The sequence below is a fragment of the Chlorocebus sabaeus genome, chromosome 10, assembly GCF_047675955.1.
Source record: "Chlorocebus sabaeus isolate Y175 chromosome 10, mChlSab1.0.hap1, whole genome shotgun sequence".
Taxonomy (NCBI): Eukaryota; Metazoa; Chordata; class Mammalia; order Primates; family Cercopithecidae; genus Chlorocebus; species Chlorocebus sabaeus.
The window spans coordinates 77373802-77388364 of record NC_132913.1 but is presented as its reverse complement, the minus strand read 5'-3'; the positions used below and the strand labels follow the sequence as shown (position 1 = coordinate 77388364).

General features: G+C 36.1%; 1 protein-coding gene across 2 annotated transcripts in view; it reads right to left on the bottom strand.

The window, feature by feature from the left end:
• The window catches only part of C10H2orf88 (chromosome 10 C2orf88 homolog), a 139341-nt gene that overhangs the window by 120832 nt on the left and 3946 nt on the right, over positions 1–14563 (bottom strand). Inside the window, exon 2 of one of the 2 annotated variants that reach the window (XM_073019876.1) lies at positions 4478–4547. The gene's annotated coding sequence lies outside the window, so the exon portion shown is untranslated. Of the gene's footprint in view, positions 1–4477; positions 4735–14563 lie in introns of those variants that run through there. The other variant, XM_073019877.1, reaches the window with a different exon arrangement.

Sequence of the window (14563 nt, the reverse complement as noted above, 5' to 3'; positions counted from 1 at the left end):
CCCTTCAGTGGTCTCAAATCAGCCAGCACATTAAAATCACCCAGAAGCTTTAAAATTACCTGAGCTTTGGCCAGGTATAGTGGCTCATGCCTGTAATCCCAGCACTTTGGGAGGCCAAGGTGGGTGGATCACTTGAGGTGAGGAATTCGAAACCAGCCTGGCCAACATGGTAAAACCCTGTCTCTACTAAAAATGCAAAAATTAGCCAGGCATGGTGGTGGGTGTCTGTAATCCCAGGTACATGGGAGGCTGAGGCAGGAGAATTCCTTGATCCCAGGAAGCAGAGGTTGCAGTGGGCAGAGACCATGCCACTGCACTCTAGCCTGGGGCAACAGAGCCAGACTCTGTCTCAAAAACAAACAAACAACAACAACAACAACAACAACAAAAAAAAAAAACAAAGAAAAAACCTGAGCTCTACTCCAGACCAATTAAATTAGACTCTCTGGGGGTAGGGCTTTGTGCAAATTTACCCATTTGACTCGATGTATGCCCAAGGTTGAGAAGTTTTGGTATAATATATTATAAAGAAAATAGACTTCAGAGTCTCAGACCTAGGCTCGAAGTCAAGATCCATAACTTGCTGGCTGTGTGACTTCAACAAGCAAGGTACTTAATTGCTTTAAGAGTGAGAAAGCAAAGAAACCTTCTCAGAGGAATGTGAGTCTCCTCACATTATCAGGCCCAAAGAGGCATGGAAGTAAGGCAGCAGTGACACCCCACTTTCCCTGCTTGAGTTCATCACCTCTTGAAGCTGCTTGCTACGTGGACTCTAGACTGACTGTCACTGCAAATAGCTGTAATTAACCTAACAGTGTTGCATGATGGACACTATAACTCATGCTCTAGAGTTCAACAATGTATAGCTAATCACTAATCAATGTCATTTCTGTAAACCAATGAGAATTCCTGAAAAACAACTTGGTATTAGCCCACGGTCTCCCTTTTTTGCCTTTAAAAACCTACTTTTTACAAAGGTCAAATGGAACTCTTATGTAAGGTTATCAGGTCTGAGTCTTCTTGGCAGCTGTCCTCACCTTGGCTCAAGTAAACTCATTAAAATTAAATTTAGTGCCTCAGCTTCTTCCTTTAGGTTGACAAGAGAGTAGATTTTTTAAATTTTATTTTGAGACAGGCTCTGTCACCCAGCTTGGAGTGCAGTGTGATCTTGACTCACTGCAGCCTCCACCTCCCAGGCATCAATCCTCCCACATCAGCCTCCCAAGTAGTTGGGACTACAGGTGCACACCACCACACCTGGCTAATTTTTTTATTTTTAGTAGAGACAGGGTTTTGCCATATTGCCCAGGCTGGTCTCAAACTCCTGAGCTCAAGCAATCTTCCCGCCTTGGCGTCCCAAAGTGCTGGGATTCCAGGCGTGTGCTACCACACCCTGCCAAGAGAGTAGATTTTAAGTGTTCTCACCACATACAAAAAATAAATATGTGAGATAATACATATGTTAAATAGCCTGGTTTAGCCATTCCACAATGTATACATATATCAGAACATCATGTTGTCCGCCATAAATATATATAATTTTTACTTGTCAATTAAAAAAAAAAGTGTTAAGTTTTATAAGGATCAGGGAGAATGTATTTAAGCATCTCACATTGCGTTTGGAATATAGTAGAAACACAATAAATGGTAGCATTAATACTGGAAAACTGCTATAGTGGAGAGAAAGTGGGTTTAGAATTGGATATACGTGGCTTCAAATCCCATTTCTACCATTTTACTCTGATAAGTTAAATGTTCTCCGTGCCTTAGCTTCCTAATTTGTATAATGGTTAGAATAATTCCTATTTTAAAGAATTGCTATGAGAATTAAATGAAATAACATTTGTAAAACATCTAGCACATTACTTCTATTGTTTGCAACCCAGCTGTACTAGTAAAACTGCCCTTGAAAACAGTCACAGAATATTCCTTACATTTAGAAATGTTCTCTTTTAGATGTAGCATATGGTGGTTCTGTGTTAATCTACATTAGATGGGCATATGTAGGTTCTGTGTTTAGTGTAATAAATGTATATAACAGAATACATTCTATTTATTCTATACTATTAACTATATCAACTGAAGAATGATTAAATTCAGAAATTTGGAAAGGAGAGCTTTATTTCACATAAAGCTTTGTAGCCTGCAGGTGGCCATCCTGACAGGCTGGGAAGCATAGCCTCTGGCCAGAAGTCAGAAACAGATACTTCAAGGGTCAGAAGAGTAAGACAGGAATTTATGCTGAATGGAGTGGCCAAATGTGCATATTTAATAAGCTATAGGAAAGGTCATGAATATTTATGAAAGGAGAAACATACGCATGCTCACATGATCCAAGGTTGGAGTTTTCAGCCCTCTTGCATCAAAAGGTAAAGTAGAGGGCACAAAAACCCTCACTGTGCATACTCCATAGACTGGCCAGAACCACTCCATAGTCAGTGGTCTCTTATCAGGTAAAAAGGAGGGGCAATGTCAGGTAAAAAGGAGGGGCAATGTCAGGTGGATAGCTGTATCAGTGTCTTCAGAAAGGGCTGGTTTCTGTTTAGCCCCTAGGGGAGAAAGCCCATCCCATCATGGTTGGGAACTCAGTTTTCAAAGTTTCTCTGGGGTCCCCTTGGCCAAGAGGTAGTTTCGTTGAGTCAGTTGTGGAGTGGCGGGTGCTTAGGATTTCATTTTTATTTCTTACCTACTATACCATAGAATAAAGCTTCAAGATTTGGTGGCTGGATATAATGAAGGGACTTACTGAGGAGAGGGCAAGTGGAACCCGCTGAGTTAGTGAGTTGGAAGGGAAATGCAGGCATCTCACCCTTCCATCTATAGGGGAGTTTAAATTTTCCCTCCAAAGGGTCTAATAATTTAAGTCTTTAAAACAAACTAATAGAGTAACAGAAAAAACGCATACAAATTGACTAACATGCACATGTGTGCACAGGAGTCATATACAATATGAAAAACTCAAAGAAAGGCAAGATGGTTAATGCTTAAATATTTGCTTCATTGGGGAGAGGTAAGATGGGGGTTAGGAGTAAATTATTTTCAGGGGAAAAGAATGAGCCCAAAAAACAATTCCCTGGAACTAAGTTCCTCTGGGCTCTGGGGGACATAGAGTCACAGGGTATGGGAGGGAGAGAAGAAGAAAGGCATGGGTTAAAGGAGGTCTTGTAATGCAGATGAAAATATCTCAGATAATGTCAGGGATGCCCTCAGAAAAAACAGATGGTAGCTTGTGGTTGAGTTAATCTTTCCTAGATCCAGAGAGGGAGGTGTCAGGGAATAGGGAGATGTCAGGGAATGGGGGAACGGGGATGGGCTCAGAGAAAGCATGGCTGTTGATTTCACTGATGCACATTTTCTTTACAAATACAAATCTCCTCCACAAAAGACAACCTTGCAGGGCCATTCCTTTCTGCAGACTCTCTCAATATCCATCTTAAAATATGTTTTATAAAGTATATTTTGGAGTAAAATAGTTTTAGTTTCCTTTACATCTGTGTTGATCTGTGTTGTTAGGCAGAGCTGTTGCTTGGACCCGATCCCCTAGTGAAGATCAAAGTGACCCAGAACACAGGGGAAGCCAGGCTAGATTGTCATCACTGCCTTCGTGAAATGGAATCTTGTACAGTCATTAGCTACTTACATCTCAGTGCTTCAATGCTATAGTAGGGGTTTGTAATCAAGACACATAGTGTCAGCAGTGTTAAAACATCCCTGCTCCATTCTGACAACAAAATCTATAAATAGTTGATCTGGATATGGCTCACACCAGACCCTTGTATAATTCTCTGTCTTCACAAGATGTGCTTGGCATATAAGGCCAAAGAACCTGGACCAATGCCTGACACATACAAAGTACTCAATAAATGGCCCTTGAATTGAACTGACCCGTGTCCTCTGCCTGGAACACTTCTTTAGCTGGAACTAGATGTGAACATTTATTGGGTCTTACCAAGTGCCTGACCCTTTACTAGGCACTTTATATAGAGATCACCTCATTCACCTGGCAAACTCCTGCCCATCCTTCAAGATCCAGCTCAAATGTCACCTATTCTGTTAAACCTTGATTCCCTCCAGCAAAGTCCTCTGTGCTTTTGCAGTGACAGCTCTTTGCTCAATCTTTAGAAGAGCGCTTACCACCTTCTATGTTAACAGATCTGTTTACAAGTCTGTCTCCCCCACTGGAATATGAGGTCATCAGGGGCACTGTGTCTTCATTAATTTTTTTGTGTGAATGGCACAAACATGATGAAATTAATTTGTAAAATACTCTTGCAATTTTGCTAGCTGTCACACTGAATATATTTATTTAAAAAACTACATCCTTCTAGACATAAAGCCAGCTAATTTTTATATAACTGAGAAAGAAAGGGAGTTTCTACATAACCGAGGAAGAATGAATTCTATAATATCTGCACAGACCAGCTGTGAGAATCAACACCTCACAAGAAATACATAATATATTTCTGCTAGCACCAACCTTGGAATCAAATAGGTGTGCTCAGGATATCTGTTTCACCTGGTCACCTTCAGCTGGCAGTTCCAATAGGCTGCAACAAGAAAAAGAAGGATGAGAAGATTTGTATCTCTCTCTCTCTCTCTCTCTCCTTCTCTCTTTCTGACACACACACCCCTCATTTTTCACTAAAGCATTATTGTCCAAAATCCCCTTTTTTTTTGGGAGTCTTGCTCTGTCTCGCAGGCTGGAGTAGAGTGGCCCAATCTCAGTTCACTGCAACCTCTGCCTCCTGGGTTCAAGCAATTCTCCTACCTCAGCCTCCTGAGTAGCTGGGATTACAGGTATGCATCACCACATGCAGCTAATTTTTGTATTTTTAGTAGAGACAGGCTTTCGCCATGTTGGCCAGGCTGTTCTCAAACACCTGACTTCAGGTGATCCACCCGCCTCAGCCTCCCACAGTGCTGGGATTACAGGGGTGAGCCACTGTGCCCAGCCCAAAATTGTTAACTCAAATATAAAATGGAGAAAGAACACTCACAGAGTTTTGTGAAGATAAAATGAGATAATGTATATGAAGTGCCTGATACTGTGACTAATTCACTGCCAGCTAAAAAGTGGTAGTTACGGTACTTGTGGGTTCGGTGGCCCACACTAGACCACACTTTATTAACCTTCTGGCTTTCTGATTCCTTTGTTTCCACTAAATGGTGTGGAGCAGGAAGCTTAGTGAGAAAAATTTCTTAACTCTTAGGTGTTTGACATGAGCAAGCAACTGGTTGAACTGTGGCACCATTTACTGAAATAGAGAAGATTGCGTGGGGAGGGTAGTTTTGATAAATCACGAGTTCTGCCTTGTACATGTTAAGTTGAAAATTCCTATTAACTATCCAAAAGGGGTGTAAAATAGACTGTTGAATATGAGTCTGGAGCAGATTAGCAAACAATTAATGTTAAAAGTCAGAGAGTCGGATGAAAATCTATGGAAAAAGCATACATATAATACATGAAATGTTTTTTTCACAGTTATAAAATAGATTCTGTTCTAAAATTTTCCTTTCTACTTGTATTTGATATTCACCTTTCTATGTCAGTACATATAGATTCAGCTGGAGATACTGTAACTTATTTAATTTCTAATAGTTGTACATGTATTTTGTTCCCAACCTAAAACATTACATGCTTTACAAATATCTTTGAGAGTTTATGCAAGTTCATCAGAGGGTACAATCCTAAAAGATAGAATTGCTGAGTCAAATGCAACGGCATATTTAAAAATTTAAAAGATAGGGCCAGATTGTCCTGCAAAATGGATAAAAAGTAAAACTTATACTCCCACCAAGAGGGAAAAAAGGGGATATTTTCTCATGCTTGTCCTCACTTTGAATGAGAAATGGTATTTCACTGATCTTTTAATTTTGTTCTTATTTAACTATGAGTGAGGTTGAACATCTTTTCAGAGGTTTATCAGATATATATATGTGTGTGTGTGTGTGTGTATATATATATATATGTATTTCTTTTTGCCATTTTTCCATTGGGTTGTTAACCTTCTTATTTTTAAGAGTTCTGGGCTAAAGGTAAGAAGAAAGCCTTTTTTTTACCCTATCATAAGTGCTTCATTTACACCCTTCTGCTATGTTTGTTTTCTAGGACTTCTATTTCAGGTCACATTTAATAACCAGGTAGTTTATTTATCTTCCTGCTGTAAACAATTAGAACATAGGGTAAAATATAAGAAACAACTTTTCAGAAATTGGACACTGGCAGCATAAGAGTGTAATTCCTAAGAGAAGGGAAACAAATGATGTGATGCACAGAATTGTCCTAGAGGCAGATTTTGGATCACAGTGAAGGGAGGAGAAAACTAAGAGAAAAGCCATTTGCTAAGTCAAGGAAACAGATCAGTAATTGGAAACACTGAGGAAACTAGGTATTGTGGGGTAAAGGGCCAGAGAGGAGGGAGCTATGCAATGAAAGGCTGTAGAGGTCCCCTTGAATCTGAAATAGGCTGTAAATGAACGGAATGAAAGAAACTTCATGAGACAGGCAAAGAACTCCTTAAGAACAATAGCTGAACACTTACTTGAGTTCACAATGGGCTCTAAAATCTCAGTAGCCAGAGTAGGAAGACTAGTGAATGCCCAGGGCATTAAAAAACCCTAGAAAGGTCATGCATTAGTAATCAGACTAAACTAGTCCTAGAATAAAGGCTACTGTAGACCAACCCTAGTAAACTTAAAAGTCAGGCTTTGAAACATTAACTTGATCTACAAGTAACTTGACTCCTTGTCTAAACCAACTTCATCACTCTTCAAAGGAAGACAACAAACTTCAGCTATTCTACAATATAATATTTACAATTCCCTGCACTCAATAAAAAATTACTAGACATACAAATGAGAAAAAAAATGTGACTCATACTAAGGGGAAAAACAGTCAATAGAAATAGACGAATAAATAAATAAGACATAGATAATGACTGGGCATGGTGGTTAATGCCTGTAATCCCAGCACTTCGGGAGGCTGAGGCGGGTGGACTGCTTGAGGCCAGGAGTTCAAGACTAGCCTAGCCAACATGGCGAAACCCTGTCTCTAAATAAAAATATAAAAAAATCACTTGAACTCAAGAGGCAGAGGTTGCAGTGAGCCAAGATCATGCTACTGCACTCCAGAGTGAGACTCTGTCTCAATTGAAAAAAAAAAAAAGAAATAGATAATGGAATTTGCAGAGAAGAACTTTAAAAGAGCCACTATAAATATGCTCAAGGTTTTAAAGGAAAATATGAGCATAATAAGGAAAAATAGAAGACATAAAATGAATTGTCTGGAGATGAAATATAATATCTGAAATGAAAATTCACTTGGTTAGATTAATAGACAATTAGATACTGCAGGAAAAAAAATCAGTTGTACCAGAAGAAATAGCAATAGAAGCTATCAAAACTGAAGTACAGAGAGAAAAAGAGACTGAGCAGTAATATTAACATAGCCTCTGTGACTTGTAGGACATTAAGTTGTCTAATTAATAGATGTGTCATTACAGTCCCAGAAAATGATGAGGGGATAAAAATATATGAATAAATAATGGCTGAGTTTTTTCCAAATTTAATGAAAACTAAAACTTCCAAATCCAGAAAGCTCAATGAATCCAAAGCAGTATTAACATAGAGAAAATCACATCAAAGCATATAAAATACTACTGCTGAGAATTACTGATAAACAGAGAATCTTAAAAGTAGCCAAAGAGTAAGACACACTACATACAGGAACAATGATAAGTAATATTGATTTCCTGTCAAAACAATGCAATCTGAAATATAAATAACATCTTTAAAGTGTTTAAAGAAAAATGTTGGCAATATAGAATTCTATATCCAGTGAAATGTCTCAAAATAAGATTAAAATAATGTCTTCTTCAAACAAACGAAAGCTGAGAGGATTTGTTTCCAAAAATCGTGAAGTAAAAGAAATGCTAAACGATTTCTTTCAGGCTTAAGGAAAATGTTATCATATAGACACTTCAATCTTCAACAGTAGTTCTCCACTGGGGAGAACTTGCCCCCCAGAAAACATCTGGCAATGTTTGAAGGCATTTTTAATGTGTATGAAATGAGGAGGGTTGTTGCTGGCATCCAATAACTTGAGCCAGGAATGCTGCTAAACACCTTACAATACACAGCATACCTCCCCACAATAAAGAATAATCCAGCCCAAAATGTCAAAGTGCTAATGTTGAAACACTTATCTACACAGGAAATGAAGAGCACTGGGAAATATAGGTATATGCAAAAATACTTAAAGCTTTTTATAGAAAATTGTTTAAGGCAAGAATAACAACAATGTATCAGGGAATTTATAACATAGGTGAAGGTAAAATGTATGACAGCAATCATACATAAAGCAGTAAAATATCATTTGAATGTAGACTATGATAATTAAAAAGTATCTACATAAAAACAGGCATAGTGAGTAAATCAATAGTGGAGATGAAATGAAACACTAAAAAATAATCTGAAAGAAGACAGAAAAAGAAAAATGGAACAAAGAAGAGATGGAACCCTAAACTTAAACCAAATCATATTGAAAATTACATTAAATGTAAATAATCTAAACACTCCAATCAAAAGGCAGAAGTTATAAGACTGAATAAAAAACAACACCCAACTACATGTGGTCTACCAAAAAAAAACACTGGAAAAATAAAGACACAGATAGGCTGAAAGTGAATGGATGAGAAAAAATGCAACATAAAAACACGAATCCTAAGAAAGCTGGGTGGCTATATTAATGTCACACAAAGCTGATTTCAGGACAAGGGATATTGCCAGAGATAAAGAAGATGATTTTATAATGATTAGAGTTGATTTAATTTATCATGAAAACATAATAATCCTAAATATGTATGCATTTACTTACAGAGCTTTAAAATACATCTAAAAACTGACAAATGAAAAGAGAAGTAGTCAGATTAATCATTATAGTTGGATACTTTAACACTCCTCACTTAGTAACTGATAGAACAAGTAGATAGAAAATAAGAAAGGCTATATAGAACTTAAACAAACCTGACTTGACATTTAAAGAATCATACATGCAATAACAACTGAACACAAATTATTTTCAAGTGTTCATGAAACATTCACCAAGATAGAACATAAGATGGGTCATAAAACCATTTTTAATAAATGTAAAATGATTTCAATAATACCTACTGCATTCTCTGATTACAACAGAAGTTAGAAACCAGTAACAAAAATATATCTGGAAAATACCTGAATATTTGGAAATTAATCATACTTCTAAATAAGTATGGTCAAAAAATAATCACAAGAAAAATTAGGAAATATCTTGTATTGTGTATGACTTTGAAGTTTTCTTTGCCATGTTGGAATTTAAATTTTTTTTATCTAAATACATTTACCAAGCTATAGTAGAAAAGATTGGTAAACATGCCTAGCTAATTTTAAATTTCATCATGGCAAAGAAGCTCAAACAAATTTACATGCTCAGAATGTTTGACACCAACATTTACATTATCCTGCATAATACTCACATTTTCTTCTCATACTTTTCTGGTTTCATTTTTGAGATTTAAATTTTGATAAATAAAAAATTGTCCTTGCTTTCATGGAGCTTATGGCTTAGTAGTCAGGGATCTACATGGCTAGTTTTCTGTCCCAATACCATTTATTATATAGTCCATCTACTTAATGGCCTAACTTAAAATGACACTTTTATCTCTTCTGTAGTTTTCCTACATGATTTGATCTATTTTTTCTTTTTCTTTTTTTTTTTTTCTTTTTTTTGAGACAGAGTCTTGCTCTGTTGCCAGGCTGGAGTATAGTGGCATGATCTTGGCTCACTGTAACCTCCACCTCCCGGGTTCAAGTGATTCTCCTGCCTCAGCCTCCTGAGCAGCTGGGACTAGAGGCACACGCCACCACGCCCAGCTAATTTTTGTATTTTTAGTAGAAACAGGGTTTCACTATGTTGGCCAGGATGGTCTTGATCTCTTGACCTCATGGTTCACCCACCTCAGCCTCCCAAAGTGCTGGGATTACAGGCATAAAGCTACCACACCCGGCCTTTTCTCTATTTTTAAATTCTTCAGAACTGTGCATTTTAAATTATTACACCTTAAAGTGTTTTCATATCCATTAGTGATAGTCCCCTCTCATTTCTTTTCCTTATAAAAATTTACCTAGCTATTCTGAAATATTTATATTTTAAAAAGTATCAGTATTTGAATTGGAAAGTACATTGCATTTATAAAATAAAGAGAAAGGCATTTTAAATTTGGTTTGGTTTATTTGGGGTTAAGCTCTTAATACTCAATGCCTGTGCTCCACACCAGACTAATTAAATCTTTGGTGATGGAGCCTAGATATTCTGCAATTTTTTTTTTCTGAGACAGAGTCTCACTCTGTCACCCAGGCTGAAGTGCAGTGGCACAATCTTGGCTCACTGCAACCTCCGCCTCCCAGGTTCAAGCGATTCAGCCTCCTGAATAGCTGGGACTACAGGCATGCACCATCACACCCGGCTAATTTTTGTATTTTTAGTAGAGGTGGGGTTTCACCATGTTAGCCAGGCTGGTCTCGAACTCCTGACCTCAGGTGATCCACCACCTTGGCCTCCCAAAGTGCTGCGATTAAAGGCGTGAGCCACCACACCCGGCTGATATCTGCAGTTTTTTTAAACTAAGTGATTGTAATGTATGACCAGGGTAAAGAACCACTGGTCCTATAACATAAAGAAAATATTAAATCTCAAATAATAAATGGAAAGACACACCCTTTTCTTGAATAGGAGGACTCAGTACGGTAGCTAAAATTTTTTTCTGGGCTTCATACAGGCCTTCAAATTTATTTCTATATTTTTATTAATTATTTTAATTCTAGAAGGGTAGCTTTTAGAGTATTAATATTTTGATTGCAACCCACAGTAAGTAACACAACTTCAAAAGGAGACCTGTTATATACACTGATAAAAGTTTCCCATAATTCTATTTGCACTTTACTCTGAGTACGTACACTATTCTATTCTTACTCTATTTTGTAAAAAATGCTGATATCTAAACAGTATTTTGAAAAATACTGTTCTACTTTACCTGTCCATTGAGGGTTTGGAAGAATCATCTATAGACTGGCACTTTTCAGAGTATTCCACTTTCTTCCCGGTTGTGTTTTTTTCTGGAAAATCTACATGTGTTCATTTCATACAGGTCTTCCAGGTCTTCAAATTTATTTCCATAATACTTTTGCAGTATACTCTTTTAATTCTCTGTCTGTAAACCATTTATCTGTCTCCCTCCTAATTTATAGTATTTGTACATTCTTTATATTGATAAATTAAGCTAGTGTGTTTTTTCTCTTCAAAAAAGTTATAAATTTATATTATCAATTTGATTACTTTGCTGTTTCTGACTCAATTTATGATTTTATCTTTTTAGTTTTGTTTTAGCTTTCACTTTAATTTGTAGTCTACTTTATGGTTTGTTTTCTAACTTTTTAAGTTAAAGAATGTGTGATTTTCATACTTTTTTGTTTAGCAATACATATTTGAAGCTATGAATATCCGCTAAACACAGCTGTTGTCTCCTATATTTTGGTATGTAATGTTTTAGCTGTTATTTTGTACACATTCTGCGATACCAGTTTTGTTTCCTCTTTGTACCAAAGATGGTTTTAAACAATTTTTATATTTCCAAGTAGTAGAAGAGATGTTGATTTTTCGTTTTGACTATTCATTTTTGTTTAATTATACTGTGATCAGAGAATATGGTCTGGATTATTTCTAATTTGGGAAATTTATTACAACATTCGCCAATTTAGTAAATGTTTCATGGGCTTTAAAAAATAAGATTGATTTTTGGTTGTCAGGATATAGCATTCAATACAAACTTTTTTCATCAACGTCATTGACTTAATTGTTCAAATACTTTATATCCTTACTAACTTTCAACTGTTTGATCCATGAAGCGAATTACAGTCTGCTACTACTATTTTTTTTTTTTATTTCAACTTTTATTTTAGATTCAGGAGGTACAGGCTTGTTACCTGGGTATATTGTGTGATGCTGAAGTTTTGGCGTATGATTGGTCCCATTACCCAGGTAGTGAGCTTAGTACCCTACAGTTAGTTTTTCAACCCTGGTTCCCCTTTCCCCAGCTCCCTCCCTCCAGTACTCTCCAGTGTCTATTTTGCTATCTTTATGCTCATGACTTCCCAACGTTTAGCTCTCACTTATAAGTAAGAACATGCAGTGTTTGTTTTTCTGTTCTTGCATTAATTAGCTTAGGATAATGGCCTCCAGCTGCATCCATACTGCTGCAAAGAATATGATTTCATTCTTTTTTATGGCTGCATTGCTACTACTGCTTTTTTTCTTACCCTTTCTTCTTGCAGTTCTGCATGTTTTAATGTATTTTTATTATGATATCATTCCATGCTTTAAGATTTATGAAAAGTATATCTTCTCCGTGGAGTGTTTCCTCTACCATCATAAAATTTCCTTGTCTTGTTTTTCACTTTCTCTCTTAAATTCAAACCTGCGACTAATATCATGACTCCAGTTTTCTTTTGTTAGCATCTGTCTGGTGTATCTTTTCTGACTTTTTCTTTCTAGTTTCCTAATCATTTCATTCTACATCTCCCTCTTGTGTACATTATAAACCCATCCTTCATTTTACAAAAGTTTAATTTAGAAATTTTTAATTTTATGAAGATTTATAATACAAATTAATATTAATGATGTCAATATTGTTAGATATTACCGGTATTATTATTGACACATTTTCACATTTAATATTTATGAAGCACACAATTCATTGTTGTATGAACATCATATTTAACATAACATTTTCATTGTTGTGTGAACATCATAGAATGTACTTATACAAACCTAGATGGTATAATCTACTGCATAGCTAGGCTACATAGCATAGCCTATTGCTCCTTGGCTACAAACCTCTACTGCATGTTACTATACTATATTGTACTGCAGGCAATAGGAACACAATGGCATTTGTATATCTAAACATATAACATAGAAAAGGTACAGTAAAAATATGGTATAAAAGATAAAAAATGAGTAGCTAGAACTACAAGTGTGTGGCACCACACCAAGCTAAATTTTTCACTTTTATTTTTTGTAGAGATGGGGTCTCACTATACTGCCCAAACTGGTCTTGAACTCCTGGCCTCAAGCAATCCTCCTGCCTCGGTCTCTCAAAGCACTGGGATTACAGGAGTGAGCCACCATGTCCAGCCTACTTTCTTTATATCCTTGTTTTATAAGCTTTTTCTATTTTAAAAATTTTTAAATTTTTATAAAGGTTTTTAAATGCTTTTGTTAAAAACTAAGACACAAACACACACATTAGTTTAGGCCCACGCTCGGTTGGGATCATCAAGACATCACTAAGCCATAGGAATATTTCAGCTCCATTATAATCTTCCGGGCACCCTCATCTATGTGGTCTGCTGAGATCATTACGCGGTGCATGACTGTACATTCAATGCTTACTCACAACCAAACGGTGGGTATCCATAAGTATTTGATGAAATTCTAAGGGTCCTTACTATACCATACTTTATCAAGTATTTGAATTTTACCAGTTCTTCCCATCAGATTTCTCTTCTGAGTTTGAATGGAGATTTAAAAAAAATAAATTAGGTTTCCAGAAAAATTTCTTATATTACTGGGGATTTAAGTTCATTGTGTTATCTAAAAATATCCAATATTTAACATAGATTTTGGGTCTTAATCATAGTAATGTCTTACATATTTTATTTAGCCAGATTCTGTAGGTTACCAAAAAAAAAAAAAAAAAAAAAAAAGAGAGAAAGAGAAAATATATCACATTGAACTCAAGGTTTAAACTGAAGTTCTTATTAGAAAAATTGACAGCAGAAGTGATGTAGTTCTTAGAGCTCCCAGCAGGGGCCAGAATGTTCATGCTAAATCTAATTAAATGAAAGGTTTTTTTTTTTAAACTGTAAGTCAAGGTTGTTTCTATTTTTGAACTAATTAGAAAGTCAAAGATATAACTCTTTGTAACTCTCTGTGGTTAAAACAACTAGAAACTACTGACTTTTTAATGTTAAATTTCAAGAATATAGATATATAATTTAAAATATTGAAATTTGAGCTAAATAATGACGTTATATAACAAAACACTGACCCCAATACCTGAGCAAATGGGCATCAAAAGTACATTTAGTCAGTAGACATTAAAACTCCTATACTAATTGCCAAAAACAGCTCATTGAATCTTTCAGTTGCCAAGCCAGAACCATGGATAGGGTCCAAGAACAAAGGGTACCACTGTGGCACTGACCCAGGAAATTGAGCACTGACCTAATTTGTTAATTTTAGAACATTAAAAAAATTCTTAATTCAACATAAAGAAGTTAAAGAAGTACTTAGTGCTTCAAAAGTATTTCAATGCAAATTGCCTTTGCAAATTAAATAAACTGTTTTTCATTTAATTCTAATTTAAATCACATAACCTCTCTCTGGGCCTCAGTTTCTCCATCTCTTTATGAATAGAGTGGATAGAACAACTTTAAAATCCTACAGCCCTAAAGTTTTTTATTTCCC